The sequence below is a fragment of the Rhagoletis zephyria genome, unplaced genomic scaffold (genome assembly GCF_001687245.7).
Source record: "Rhagoletis zephyria isolate East Lansing unplaced genomic scaffold, Rhagoletis_zephyria_1.1 Rzeph_scaffold_04243, whole genome shotgun sequence".
NCBI lineage: Eukaryota > Metazoa > Arthropoda > Insecta > Diptera > Tephritidae > Rhagoletis > Rhagoletis zephyria.
The window spans coordinates 29,957-46,084 of NW_016161326.1; positions in this window are offsets into that span (position 1 = coordinate 29,957).

Genomic DNA, 16,128 nt, shown 5'->3' on the forward strand with positions numbered 1-16,128 from the left:
TTAATAAATTTTTTCAATCTTCTTAATATTCTCCACGCTCACGCCATATACATCCGTACTTATTTGCCATTGTCTGCTCCGAAAAGTATGCTACATGCCATAACAAGCAAACTTTTTTTTACAAGTAAAAGTACTTGTCGTGGTTGAAGTTGTTGGTGTTTTGTTGCTGCTGATGTATTTTGCATTACTCCCTAGCTGCCACTCATCAATCAAAAATATCGCAATTCAAGCGCGAAAGCAGCAACGCTGCGCTAGCCACCAAACCAAATGTGGCGCGTATAAGCTGAGATGAGCATAAAATAAATAACAGCAACAACAATAGCAGCTAAAAGTTAGTAAGTAAGTTTTTCGAAGTACATACACAACAAAGCGCAACACGCAAACAATATGCTGCCACAATAACTCGATGCGATCCGCGGCCCAATACGGCTCCCCCTACTCCACCTGGCTCTTTTCGGTTTCAACCAGAAACAGCAGCATATTTCCATGAAAATTCGATGCGATTTCATAAATTCAGCCACACAACTCCACGCTGCCATTGAGCTGAATTGTTGGCATGTAGCGGAGATGAAAAACGGCAGCATGTTTCATGCCACACAATGCCGCCGCCACCAACTACCGTCAATGCGGTGCGAAATGCAATATTGCAGTTCAAAGTGCCGCAGCGTTCGACACACACACACGCACACATCCTGAGTAGGGCAGCTAAGCACACCGATGCATTTGCTGCGTATTTGTATTTACGCTCGCTGCTGCTGTTGCAACGCTTTGGTGTCACTTACAGCGGCGGTTGGTTGAAGCTTTGACAAGCGCGTTGCCACGCGACGCCACGCCATACTGTCAGCATATCAATAGCAACAATGCATGTTGCTTATGCGCTTTGAATGGCACTAAATGTGTGTGCGTGTGTGTGTGTGTGCCTGCGGATGAATATTTGCTTGCTGTTCTGTATGTTGCCCCTTGCACGCGGGCGTGTTGGAATTTAAATATGACTAGATCTATTTACATGGCGGTCTCTTGTGCATGTATGCATCATGCAGGGTGTATGTGTGCGTCATGCGGGTGTGTGTGTGTGTGTGTGTGTGTGTGTGTGNACTTATTTACATGGCGGTCTCTTGTGCATGTATGCATCATGCGGGTGTGTGTGTGTGTGTGTGTGTGTATGTGCGGGCGCTGTAATCGCATTTCCATTTTTCATGCAATTCGACGAAGCGAGGTTAGCGCAAACAAACGCTGGCTGTTGTAATTTGGTTTTGTATTTTGCAANTTCCATTTTTCATGTAATTCGACGAAGCGAGGTTAGCGCATACAAACGCTGGCTGTTGTAATTTGGTTTTGTATTTTGCAATTTGCCAACAGCATTTTCGAGCACAGCTCGCTGACAATGCAAATATGCTGAATTTTTCGTTTTTGTATTTTCTGCGGTGGCTTAAGAGCGAATGTGGAAACTTATGGAATTTAAGCATATGAATATAGTATAAACGCTTANATTTTTCATGCAATTCGACGAAGCGAGGTTAGCGCAAACAAACGCTGGCTGTTGTAATTTGGTTTTGTATTTTGCAATTTGCCAACAGAATTTTCGAGCACAGCTCGCTGACAATGCAAATATGCTGAATTTTTCGTTTTTGTATTTTCTGCGGTGGCTTAAGAGCAAATGTGGAAACTTATGGAATTTAAGCATATGAATATAGTATAAACGCTTATTTGTGGGGTTTAGTAAGGAATTGTAAATTTTTGAGCTGTTTGGATGATCGTTGTGATATTGTGATTATTCGCTTTGAAATGAGAACTGCTTTTTATAGTATTACATAAATAGTGCGGTTATTGTGTAAGAACTTAGGGCATCAGCGATATATACGACTTAAGATTGAAGGAGAGGAGAAGGAGAGACTAAAAAAATTTAATAAAAATAGTAGACAACTGAAAAGTGCAAAATTAGAAGAAAATTATAAAATTAATTGTATGCCAAAAAAATCGACAAACAATTTTGAGATGAAAAATAAATAAAAGAAACTTTTCAAAGAAAGTTTTTAGGTAAAAAATAATGGCAAAGAAAACATAAAGAAGATCATAAAAGAGATTTCTTTTCCTAAAAAATTTTTTTTTTGCATAAAAACGGCTTTGTTTTTCAAAATTAGTACATGAAAAAATAAGAACAGAAATATTGTAAAAACAAAAAATTAAGTGAAAAGTTTTATTCGGAATTTCGAAATTAAAAGAAGTTAAAATACTATATTTTTAAGGAAAATTTACAATAATTGTACTGAAATAAACTTTCAAGTAAAAAAATTTGAATGAAAAAAGGGTATCGAAAATGAAGTAGTAAAAATTATTTTTTTTAAGAATGAAAAAAGTAAAAAAAAAAATTACGATACAAATAATTTCAGTAAAGAAAGGTTTACTCGTAAAGTTTAATAAAGCCTTGAATTAAAAAAAGGGAAAATTAAAGCTAACTAGCTGATACCCGCAACTCCGTCTGCGCAGCTTCCAACTTTTCCATGCATATACTTGAAGCTAGCCGATCAGTGAAAATATAGTTATACTGTTCATTTTTCGTTAAAGTATTTCTATTCGCACTTGCAGCGTACCTTTATAATATATGTAATTAAAATCAGTAAAACGAAAAATAACAACAGTAATATATCAAAGACCGAAAAATTTTATTAAAAATATTTGTTGAACATTTGAAGTTAAAAAGGGAAAAGTACGAGTACATTTCATTTTAAGAAAAACTTGAACAAGTTGTATCGAAAGTACTTTTAATTAAAAATATGTTTTTATACGATACAAAAATAAAAATATTTTAATCAAAAAGGTTGGGGTAAAAAACAAATTAAATTTTTTAGCATTAAAAAGAAACGATAAAAAAATTGAGAATATGAATATTTTAAGTATTAAAGGTCTTTTAGCCAAAAGTTTAAATAAAAAAGGAGAAAACATTCAAGTAAATAAATATTAGGAAAATTAAGAGCTAAAGATAATGTCAAGAGATATTAACGTTTTTTAGAAAAATTGGAGAACAAAATCGAAGGGCAACGTTTTTTTGGAAAAATTTTAAAATAAATTTTTGCACCAAAAGCAATATTTTTTTTTGCATAAATCAGTAGAAGGAAGAATAAGCACAGAAATATTTTAAGGCCCGAAAAATTGAATGAAAAAGTTATGTTCAAACTTTTGAAATTAAAAAAAAATGGGAAAGTATAGAAAGAAATTTTTAAGTAGAAATATTTAATCCAAAAAGTTTGATTTTCTCAAAAAATTGTGGAGTCAAAAATATTATGGGTATTTTATAAGCACTTAAATGCCTCATAACAGCGTAAGCTTCTTAAATAAACCGATTTTCTATACAAAATTAAGTAAGTTTACGAGTTTTAAGTGGTTATGAGGGATTAATGCGTTTGGATGAATACCCTTATGAAATTTTCAGGAATAAAATAAGAAACAAATCTCAAGAATGCAAATATTTCATTTTATAAAATAAAAAAAATATATATATATTTTTTTGTGTATATTAGGAAGAGAAAAACATACAAATATTTTAAGGGGGAAAAAATTGGTGGTGAAAAAGTGTTGTTAAAAGCTTTAAAATTTAAAATAAGGGGGGCAGATATAATTTGTTTAAGGAAAACATTAAAAATGGAAGACCAAAAATTGTGAAACCAAAAAGTTAACATGTCTCAAGAAATATTTTTTTTTAACGCGAAAAGTTTAGTAAAACCTTGAAAAAAAGGAGAAACATTTCAGATAATCAAGAAAATTAAATGCTTAAATTTTATAATAAATTTCAAAAAGTCAGAACATTTTTAAGAAAAATTTGAAATTGAGAAAAAACTTTGGGAACAAATTTTAAAGGAAGTTTTTTAATGATAATTTATTGTATTATTGTATTTAATGTGAGATAAAAGTGAGACAGATTTAGGCCACCAAATATTTTTATAGAAAAAATATATATATAGAAAAAATATTATTTTTGCGAATTATTTAATGAACACTTCTTCGCAATTTTTCTTGGGAAAAAAATTTGTTTAAATGCAAAAATTGAAAAGGTGACATATAAAAAAAAATATATAAAAAAAAATATATATATATTTTTAAGCAAAACAAAAAACGAGTAAAGTTTTAAGAGAAAGGGAAAACAATATGTGCGAACAAATTTTCTGCAGCTACTAAATGAGCATAACTGCGCAATACTTTAAAATTTGTGGCTTAAATAAATTACTTCATACAGCATTCGAGAACTGCATAAAGCTAAATATGCGTTTGGTATTGCCTACTTATTGGCTTCAAGCTTAATAACTACTCGCTTGCTGCTTACTTAAAAAATTCACTGTTGTGTTGTGTTAAAGAGATCCGTTGATATCTTCCAATTTTCGTTACTACTATAACAAACTAAATGCAAAGTGGCTGATCAAAAAGTTTGAAAGTCAAAGGCAGTATTCTATTAACAGAAAATCTACTGTCACGGAGTGCCCCCTTTCTGTTCAAAAATTAAACTTGGACCGAGAACAATGTGGACCTCAAGTAGCGACTCAAAGCTTTTAGCTTTTTTCTGAGTCCCCATTTTCTTCTTGAGCACAAATCATATCTAAATGCAGTATCAGAGCTCTTAGAGTTCCATCCGTTTATTAATGTGCTTCTAAAATCTTCTCGTCTTTGCCATTTAAAGCGCTGACCTCGGTTGCATGCTGTTTACAACCATTTGTGCGTAAAATAATAGTCCGCTACCCGCAATTTTTCCCTTAAAGCGCAAATCGGCAAATCTAATCAACACTTGAATGTTATCAAATTTATAACAATAGCGCCATAGCTATCCACATATATATAGTATACGCATTTATTTAAAGAAATTCTAAGCTTGTGGCATGCATCCAGTATTGTTGTTTTGTTTGTATTTCNTGCTATCCGCAATTTTTGCCTTAAAGCGCAAAACTGCAAATCTAATCAACACTTGAATGTTATCAAATTTATAACAATAGCGCCATAGCTATCCACATATATGTATATAGTATACACATTTATTTAAAGGAATTCTAAGCTTGTGGCATGCATCCAGTATTGTTGTTTTGTTTGTATTTCCCTTTGGCGGATACGTGCACTTGTGTGCACTTCCGTGCCTTACTAATATGTTTTATGTGTCCGGTTGCCTCCCTTTTCCTGTGCATCAGTTGCTATCCCACCCCTTAATACTCTCACTGGGATTAGGGTTTGTAAATCCAAGAGTATTTCCGCTTGGCAGACAATGTGTGGTGAAGGACGGTGGGAGTGAGACAGCGAAGAAGGTGGTACTCACAAAAGCTGTGTGGAATTAAAAAGAAATGTTCTAACGCAGCGGAATACCGAAGACACTTCACAGCTGGAGCAGTCTGGATTTATAATGATGTAACGAGATAGAGAAATAGACTCTGCGCTGTTATCTGTACGAAGCGAGGAAGATTTATCCAATTCGACTTCTATAAAGGGCTATTTTTCAGGAATGAGTTGTAGAAGAAGTTGGCAATGAAGTGAGGCAAGAAACACTGGCGGTTCACTCTAGCACTGGTTCTAATGAGTTGGTCTTTGAAGATGCGACTTAGAGCAGTTGGAAAGCGAAAAAGCAAAGTTAGTTCCNACGGTGGGAGTGAGACAGCGAAGAAGGTGGTATGTACTGACAAAAGCTGTGTGGAATTAAAAAGAAATGTTCTAACGCAGCGGAATACCGAAGACACTTCACAGCTGGAGCAGTCTGGATTTATAATGATGTAACGAGATAGAGAAATAGACTCTGCGCTGTTATCTGTNCTCACAAAAGCTGTGTGGAATTAAAAAGAAATGTTCTAACGCAGCGGAATACCGAAGACACTTCACAGCTGGAGCAGTCTGGATTTATAATGATGTAACGAGATAGAGAAATAGACTCTGCGCTGTTATCTGTACGAAGCGAGGAAGATTTATCCAATTCGACTTCTGTAAAGGGCTGTTTTTCAGGAATGAGTTGTAGAAGAAGTTGGCAATGAAGTGAGGCAAGAAACACTGGCGGTTCACTCTAGCACCGGTTCTAATGAGTTGGTCTTTGAAGATGCGACTTAGAGCAGTTGGAAAGCGAAAAAGCAAAGTTAGTTCCAGATTTGAGTCCTGGGTGGCAAGGCAAGAATAAAGAAGAGACACATTGAACTAAGGATTAGGTTTGACGGACTTTACTTAAGTCGAATTACGAAAGTAAGTCGCCTCTATGGACTGTGGGCCAAGAGAATGAGAAGACGGATAAGATATATTAGACATATACCAACATAAACACCAGCAATATTCCCTTACTTACAAAACTTTGAGAATACTCTATATGTAAAAATACGGCAGCTAGACTTACTAGACTCATTTTGGCCTCATTTCAGCGAAGAATTCAGATGTCTATGATGTCTGCTTGAAATCTGCAACACTCAAATACAATACAAAACAGTCACGCTGTGCCGAAAACAAAAGCGAAAATGCCATCAAAAACAACACAAAGAAGTTCCAGCTTCAATTGGCTCGCAATGAAAAGCAACTGGGTGAGTAAATGAATGCGCTTTTAATTGAATAGCTGGACATGGAACAACAGCTACGAAATAGTTGAAAAATACTGCGTACATTAGGATGGTCCAAAAACACATGCGGAGAAAAGAGTTAAAATGTCAAGCTCTCACCGCAGAGGATTTAGTTAAAAAAAATTTTGTTTTCGAAAAATTACCCGCGAAAAACACTTTTGCGTAGAAAAAATCAATATATTTTAAAACTCGTTTTCTCTTGTTCACATGGAAAACATGATGGGCTTTGAGAAAACACTAAATATAATTTTTTTTATTCGATATATAAAAATCCTAAGCCCTCTAACTAAAAAATTTTTTGTTTTTGGACCACCCGCATGTACATACAAGACAGCATTCCTTTTTGCTTGACTGGCGGCAAATAGACTAGAACGCAGTACAATATGCCAGCATATACAGAGCAAGATTGCTTTCAAATGGCTGTGTCGGAGGAGGAAAAAATGCAACGAACCCGTCAAGCTTTAATAGCTATCGGGCGTTTGTTTATCATTGTTTTGTTGTTGCTTATTGTGCACTGACTATTTCAGTTTTTCATCTGTAGATGGGTGGTGTGAGAAAGCACGCGTTTCGAAGCTTAAATTCGTTGGTGGAAAAATTCAAAAGAAACACATATGTAGAAACAACCAGAGCACAATGAATTTGGTTTTGAAAATATTTTAATAAATTTTGAGCAAAAAATATTTTTTAAGGAACAGAGTTGCCATATTTCAGACATTTAAATAAATTTAATTACTAGTAAAGTCTTGGTGTTGAATGTAGAGTATTATGGGCGCTTTTACCCAGAAAATATTTTCAAGTAATGTTGCCACCTGCGAAAAATTTAAGCTAGCGTATTTATGCAGCTAGTGCGCATTCTTCCGATGAATTTCCTTAAGCAGACTAGATTTTTGACCTAAAGATAAACCCTACATTGACCAAAAATGTGTTAAAAAGCCTTTAAATAAAAGTTATTAGGATTGCCGAATAATAAAAATTATTAAATTTATTAGCAAAAAATTTATTACGCACGAGTGCCTAGCAAAACTCAATAAGATCATGTTAAAATAAATTTAAAAGGGCTTCCAGCTAAAGAAAAATAAAAAAATTTATAAAAAATTGCGTTAGAAAAATACTAAATTTGGGTTTGACAGTATTTCAAACTATTTTGAACAAAAAATATTTTTTTAGAACTGAGTTGCCACCTTTTGAAATTTAAATGAAGTAATATTGATTTTTAAGAATAGAGTTGCCAACTTTTTGAATTTTTAATGAATTTATTTACATCGGTGTGTGAAAAATTGGAATCTTAGTATTGAATGTAAAGTATCTTGAGCGCTATTAACCGAAAATATTTTCGAGGTTGCCACCTGGAGAAAGTGAAGACAACGTATTAAACAGTTGGTGTTTCTTAAAGCATAGCTGCCTCTATGTGAGCGCCTTCAACCACGCCACAAAAAGCTTCAATAATTTTCCTTACCCAATCCCTCAGCTGAATGGATTTTCAAAAATTCGCTTTGTCACTAAAATGTTCTCATTGTTTATTCTATTAAAATATTTACATACATACATCCATTTCAATGCAACCGGCTGTTAAGCTTCAATGTTTGATGTTGCACGTTTTCCCTAACCGAATGCGAGCGTGAGTTTGTGTATGTTTGTGGGTGTGGGTGTGGGTGTAAGCGTGTCTCCCATGTTGGCTTTGTTTCGGAAGTAAAGTGAAATTTGTTTATATTCATGTCCCCGCAGTGTTTTCAGGAAGCAAGTATGTAGGATTTGTCTCCAACTTAAATGACAGTGATACAACAAAATATAAAAATGTTGTTAAAAATTTTAAGCTGCTTTCTAATGCATATTCTCACCATGTCGCTCGATAATGACTAGAATAGAAATTCGCTGTTGTGTGCGCTTGCTTGCATAAGACGCACGCAAATGCTTTATTCGTACGCGTTCATTTAGCTTGTCGCGCTAATCCCGTGCTTTTGCTGCGCGAATGAAATTTAAAGCAAATGGGAAGTAAGTAAGAATAAATAAAACAATTTCTATTCAGTTTTTGTATGAAATTCAACTGCATTTATATTGGCTTAGGCGCAAATAAGCAGCTTGATTTTTATAGTTTTTTTTTTTTTAAATTTCGACTGCATTAGCAGCGAGCAGCGGCGGCCGCTATGGCCGTCAGTTATGTGAGCACGCTTGTGTGCGCTTTCAGTGTGTTTAATTGAGGGAAATGCTGTTGGTATGCTAAGTTTGTTAAATAGCGGAAGCAAAAGAGTGCAAGTTGACAAGTGATTAAAAACAGAAAAGAAATGCAAAAAACTGCGTGGACTTTGGTTGGATTAAAAGAAGTTTTTTCCATATTAAAATAAATAAAGCTGTTTATTTTTTATTACAAGTAATGTGTGTACATTTTGCAGTTTATGAAAAATTAAAATGACCAAAAATGTATGTCCAGTAAATGAACAGAAATTTATGTCAAACTTTTAAATTATCTAAAAAGTTTCTTGAGTTTTTTATTTCGAAAAAATGTTAGTTTTAAGTGGCCAAATAAATACCACAAGATTTTACATGGCCAGAAATTTATGTCCAATTTCTAAGTTATCTAAAAACTTTTTGTAGTTTTTTCTTCAGAAAAGGACCAGTTTTTAAATGACCCAAATATGATGTACAGTTTTAGATCATCGAAAATTTTCCAGTTTTTGAATTACCAAAAATTAAAGTCCATTTTTTTTTTATTGAAAAAAATTGTATGCCAATTTTCTAAAGTGTTAAACATTTATATTCAGTTTTTACAATAAGGGAAAATGTGCATTCAGTATTTTAATTTAAATAAACTTTAGTCAATTTTTTTAATTACCAAAATTGATGTAAAATTTTTTAATTGCAAGAAATTGACGTCAAGTTTTTAAATGTCCAAACTCAAAAGTTACCAAAAAATTATGTCCAGTTTTTACGTTATGAGAAAATGTGTATCCAGTATTTTAATAAAAAAAAAGTTTTGTCAATTTTTTTAATTACCAAAATTTATGTAAAATTTTTTCATTTCGAAAAATTGACGAGAAGTTTTTAAATGTCCAAAGTCAAAAGTTACCACAAATTATATCCAGTTTTGAAATATACAATATTATGTCCTGTTATTAACAGGTCAAAAGTTTGCGTCCATCGTTTCAATAACCAAATTTACATTCAGTTTCGAAATTACCAAAAAAAATATATATCCAGTTCAAAAGTTACCAAATATTATGTCAAAATTTTAATGTACAATTAAAAATGACGAAAAATTTTATGTCCAGTTTTGGAATTAGCACATGTCTCATTTTTCAATACAAAAAGTTATCTCGAGATCCTCAATTACGAAAAATTATGTCCAGTTCAAAATTTTTTGGCTTTTTAAATTACCTTTTAATTTTTTAAAAGTCTATGCCCGCCGTTGACTTTCAAGCATTGTGCTGAAATTTTAGTGCCTATAAAACATTTTTCATATTTCCGCTAAACTTCTATTTCGCTGTACGTCCCGCTTCTACTCAACGTAGACAATCAAAAATCAAACAAAAGCAAACAAAGCTGATATATGTAGCTACAACTCTGTGAAATTTTTCTATTCTAAAGTCAATTCGCAACAGCTGTAAGGAAGTTTCCGTTGGGCAAAGGACGAAGGCAGCAGCCTCAACTGGCTAAAGAAAAGCTGCAGAAGCAAAGCTATTTTTGTCGCAAGCACAGATTACAAAGTAAAGCAATCTTTATTTGTTTATTTATTAATTTTATCGATTTGTTTACTTGTTGGTTGTTGATGCGCACGTTTGTGTTTTTTCAGACAGCAACGGTTCTGCGGAAATAACTTAAATGTGTTGAGAATTAAATACGCTGTTTGTGAGTAAATAGAAGAAAGCAGCAGTTGGGATAATAGTAGCAGAAATAGAAACCAAAATGATGACGGCGAAGAGGAGAGAGAGGAGAAAAGGGAAGAGAGCAATGTTTTTTACTTATGTAGTTTCCTCGTTTTCTAACAATTTCATAGATTTTCAATTTCTTTTTAATTTTTTGCTACTTATTTTTATTGATTTTGAGTAGTCCGCCCTTTTGGCATCATTATTTTTATCACATCCTACCCTCCACTACTCACTTTCCACTTCATTATTGTTTACTTGTGTTTATTTTATNTTGCTACTTATTTTTATTGATTTTTTATTTGCTTTTTTTGGTATCACATTGCTCCTACAATTATTGTAATTTCATTTCCCTTGCTGGAAACATGTTTTTTGTAGAGATACATAGGTAGATATGTATTCGATAATAGTAGTCCGCCCTTTTGGCATCATTATTTTCATCACATTTTCGTGCTCTTCAATATCTCCTACTCTCCACTACTCACTTTCCACTTCATTATTGTTTACTTGTGTTTATTTTATTATTGTTGTATAATGTGCCCATTAAGCGTCATTATGCCGCTAAAGTATCTTTTCAGTGGGTGTACTGTTTTTCTTTTTTGCGCTACGCTACAAACTGGGACTAGCGTTGGTCGCTTTGAAAGGGCGACTGGGCGTATACGCAACATACTGTGTATGACTTTTTGTATTTGTTGATTTTTAATGCGCATAATATTGCTTATATATATATGCATATACACATTCATACATGCTGTATATTGTTTACGGTGGTCGGTCAGTCGTGCGTTGCCTATAAACGTGACCCATAAGCGTGACTTCGTATAAGCTACTTTTTATTGAATGTTTTTGCGTCGATTTTTTTGCTTCAACTTTTTTTTTTTTGGTAGTTAGTTGATCGCTGTGCCACAAATATTTACTCAATCCCAATATCTCATTTGTAATTACTTGTTTATGGTGATTTAATTATGCTTAATTTAAATTTAATGAAAATTTATGGTTGTCTGCTTTGGTGGATCAAGTTTTTTTTTGTTGCCATTGTTTTTTCACACTTTTGCTTGTTTACGAAAATTATAATTAAAATTTATGCCACATGTGGCACTTGGATAAGCACTAATTAAGCAGAAAAATAAATGTAGCGTGTTTTAATAAGTAGTGTTTATTTTATGGTGAATGAAATGCGCTTATGAAGAAAATCAAGGAAAAAAGGGGATAATACCAAACAAAAAAAAAAAAACGATAAAAAGGCAAAGCTACTAATGACTACCGTTGATTAAAATTTATTGGAAGAAGAAATAAAAACAAATAGATGAAAAAGGCTTAAACGGAAAATTTTACGGAAATTACAATTAAATACAAAACATACAAAACCTGAAAAAAATGTTAGCTAAAAATTCTAAATATAAAAATTCAAACAAAAATAAACTGATGTGACTCCAAAACCGAGTTATTGTTTTTTATTTTAAATATAGAACATATATTTTTATTCAATTTTTTTTTATTTTAAAATTATATTTGGACATATTTTTTTCTCTAAGCGCCCTTTAAACACAAATCTTGTTCTCAAAAAATGTGTTTGAGGTCAGACATTTTTTCGCCAACAATTTTTTGTTAAACAATTTTATTTTTGCTCTAAAAACCTTTTAGGTACCAAAAAATTTGTTATTTCCAAAAAATTGATTTTTTTTCTAGGGGGAAACAAATTCCAAGAAAGTTTTTTAGTGTAAACATTTTATAGTTTTTTTTTTTAATTTTTCCCTTGAGATGTTTTTCTAGAAAAATATTGAATTTATAGGATAAAAAAATATTTTTCTTAAAATATATAAATATTTTATCAAAAGCTTTTTAATTGCTGTAAGATATTTATTTTTATTAAGGGTGGGAAAGAAACAAATTGCTTCTTCCAGTGATATCACAACGGGCTTTTCCAGCCTACGTGTGCTCCGTGCTCCGTCCTAAGATTAAATTTTGTAAAATAACACAAAAGAAGAGCCCTCGATGGTTTTGCCACGTAAATTTTCTGAGAAAATTCCTGTTTAATTTTCCTCAGCTTTACCGCATATTACTAGCGGTAAATATGAGTTTCCATAAGACTTTCTGATTTTCTTAGTCTGTGGGACATTTTTAACTAATAATCTGGGGGTTTCAAGTAAAAATTAAACTTTTTTTTTAATGAAAATTTTTAAAAACTCTAATGTTATTGTTTTTGGATTTTTTTAGGGCAAATTTCTTGTAGAAAAAAATATTTGTTTTGTTTTAAAAACATTTTTTACAAAATTTTTTTATAAATTTTTCATAAAATAAAATTTTTTTTACAAATCTTTTTACTAACGTGGAATGTTGAAATCGAATTTTTAATTATATAAATTTTAAATTTTTTAACTGAAACATTTAATTTTTATTCCTAAAATCTTTTAAATTAATTTTGAATAAAACTGTTTTGGATGCGACTTTTAAATAAAACCTGTTTTACAAAATCATACAATTTTTTTTTTAAGTAGTGAATTTTTATAAAATTAAGAGCGTTATAAGGACTTTTGTAAACTAAGGTTTTTAAGTTGAACCTAAAAATGTTTAATTCACCCTTTCGACCAAATTTTTGCAATCTTCATGCTTTTTAACAAAAGTGTAAAAATTTTCTTAGATATTTTTTTGAATAAAAAGATATTTATCTATTAATACAACTGCGGAAAATTTTAAGTTTAAAAAATTTAGAAATTTCGAATAAAATTCCGCCAACTTATTTTTCATCTTTGCTTCGTTTGAAATTTATTATCAGTTCCTATACTTGGATAAGTAAAATAAGGAAGACTATCTCAAGGAAATTAATAAATTCAAAAGCATAGCCTAAAAAGCGGGCGTGTATTCATAACTCCATCTTTGTTTACTTTCTTTGCATATTTAATATCATAGCACAACGATTGTATTTATTAAGTATGCCCCCCTCCCCATATCAGCATTAGGAAGCATACAATTGCTGCTGAAGAAATTTCAATTAAAATATAACCTGGCCACCCATCACCGCCGAAAAAGGGCTTATCACGTACGCGCTTTAATCATTTGCTTTCCGCTGCGTGCTCTGTCGTCTTTTCATATCCTTCTTTACACCAATTTCTACGAAAAACAATAAAGTATGTATGTATACAAATTGACTCAGCACTTTCCGCCTGTCTGACGACATGTACGGCATTTTAAAATGTGTTGCCTACGTTTAGGTGCTGTCGGCTGCGTCACGCTTGCGATTCAGCGAAAACAAAAAAACAAAAAATAGCAGCTGACATGACATTTCTATTTGCGAGTTTTATATCTTCATAACTTATGCAAGAAATATCCCTGTTGAAGAAATGTAATAGATACTACATTGTTGCATTGTGAAATTTTCAATAGCTGTTGAATGGGAAAATGAGAAAATGAGCTTTGCGAAAAAGAAGTCATGGCATCACCGGGTCACTTGCGGCTGTGTGGCATTGGGGTGGTAGGACTTCTTCATTTACTGCTCTAGTGGAGTTACTGGGGAGTGATTGACGTTTTGTAAAGAACAATTTGACTGCTGATTGACGGTGAGGTGAATGTGTTGGCAGGATGTGTAGGAAAATTTGTGAATAACAGGCGTAGGTAAGTCTTTCTAAGGGTCTGATTATGCATACTGCGCATAACTTCGCACAACCATTTGTACCAGTGCACTAAAAATGTAACTTAAGAAAATGTGAAGCAAAATCTAAACTCAACAGATCGCTAAGTTTTTATGAGTTCTGCTAATTTCTGGGTAATGGAATACATACAAAATACATACAAAGTACATACGAAATTACAGTTTGAAGTTTATTCGAAGTTGTGCGAAGTTATGCGAAGTATGCATAATTAGACCATAACTCTAAACGAGTCCTCAAGTCTTGTTTGTGCGAAATTTATGTACTCTCATTTTCTCGCAACTAAAGAATCTTTTTAAATTAGCCAGCTGAGAATTACCGAAATTACGAATGAAACGATTTCAGACGTGCTCCCCGCCTTTTTCTACTTGGAGTTCGTGAAAGTGTTTTACAATACACGCAGAGAGAAAAAGTTGGTACAGGAGAGTGGTACAGGAGAGAAGAAGAGTTGTGAAATGAGAGAGAATAAGGACGGGAAGAAGTAGGCGGTTAAGGAAGTAGAGTAATATCGAAAAGGATAGAGAAAACGGGGAGGGGGTACAAGCGAGGACAATAAGTAGTAGACGTTATAGTGGGAGTAACAAGGTGAAGAGAGAAGAAGCAAGAGCAGATGTACAAGAAAGACGAGGAGAGAGAAATTGGAAAGAGAAAAGGTAAGTAAGGAAAAATGAAGTTGCAAGCTCGGAATAGCAAGGAAGAGTAAGGTGGAAGAGAGGGTGAATAAATAGGAGATAGGAGCGGAGTGCTGAAAGAGAATCGGAAAAACGAATGGGAAAGGTTACAAAACACTAAAAGAATGAAACCAAGGCACCAATTCTCAGCTTAGATAAGTCGCAAAAAAAATCTCCCTGCGATTATATGCATAATTTTATTCATGTATAACCTACAGCTGAAATTCTCTACCAGCTTATGAATAAAGTTTCAGATACACCTCATCGGAATGCTGAGATTAGAACCTCTGATTAATCTTACTTGGGTTCAAAGTCAATTGAAACGAACTTATGTGTTCATGACTCAATCACATTTTTTCCTGGTAGCTTTAATGAATCTAAGATCTTTATAAAGATAAAATTGCTTAATTAAGCAAGCGCTAAGGGTTTAAATATTCATACCAGCAGCTTTCACTATACAAAATTGATGCGATTAACAAATGACTCGCATGCTTAATCAAGAATACGAATATTGCAAGGAATCAACATATACTCTCGTCGGTGTGGTAGTTGGTCATCTCTGCAGGAAAAACTCCAACCACATAGACAGCAAAAGGCGCTTGGTTAGCTAACCCTCTTGGGTATAACAATTTCACTCAAAGTTTGCTTGCTAATGAGCGACAGGCCACGTATACGATTGAGATTCTATTTCAGTTTAGTATGCGTCCACTTCTTGTACCTACGCTGCCTTTGCCGTTCCCTGCGCTTCTCCCATTCCATTCCCTGCCCTGCTGTTATGCTGTCGACTTTGATTTGCCATCAGCATATCTTACTGGCTTTCCCTTTTTTTGTGGTGGCCTACACTTTTGTCTTTTACACTGACAATGTATTTTATTGCTGTGATTGATTGACATTTTGGCCAAGCAAAATGATTAATTTAATGTGACAACCGAAAGCGAGTGGAATGGTGTAACCAACTAAACAGTGCAGCCAACGGAAGGGGAAACCCAAAAAACAAAAATGAATGTTGGAGATTTATGTAGAAGAAGATAAAGCAGAAAATGTAGTGAGTAGACAAAAGCCTAAGCGTGCGCGCCGCGTACAAAATACTTACAAATTCGGCTGGTTGGTTCGTTGACTACAGAGCTGGCGGTTGCGGTTAGTAAACACATTTATGTAGATACATATCAAACAAAATTTTTTTACACAAACTTACATAATAAAAAACCAAGCCTTTGAAGCTTAGACCGGCAGGAGTGGTAAGGTTGGTGAGCGCGGTACTGTAGAAATAAAAAAAATTTTTATATTTACGCTTGCGTTCATAGAACAAACACAAACATTTCTGATTGCATGAAATTGTATATTAAAGTAATGGCGCCAAATATTGAAGGCGATGATTTAGTTTAAG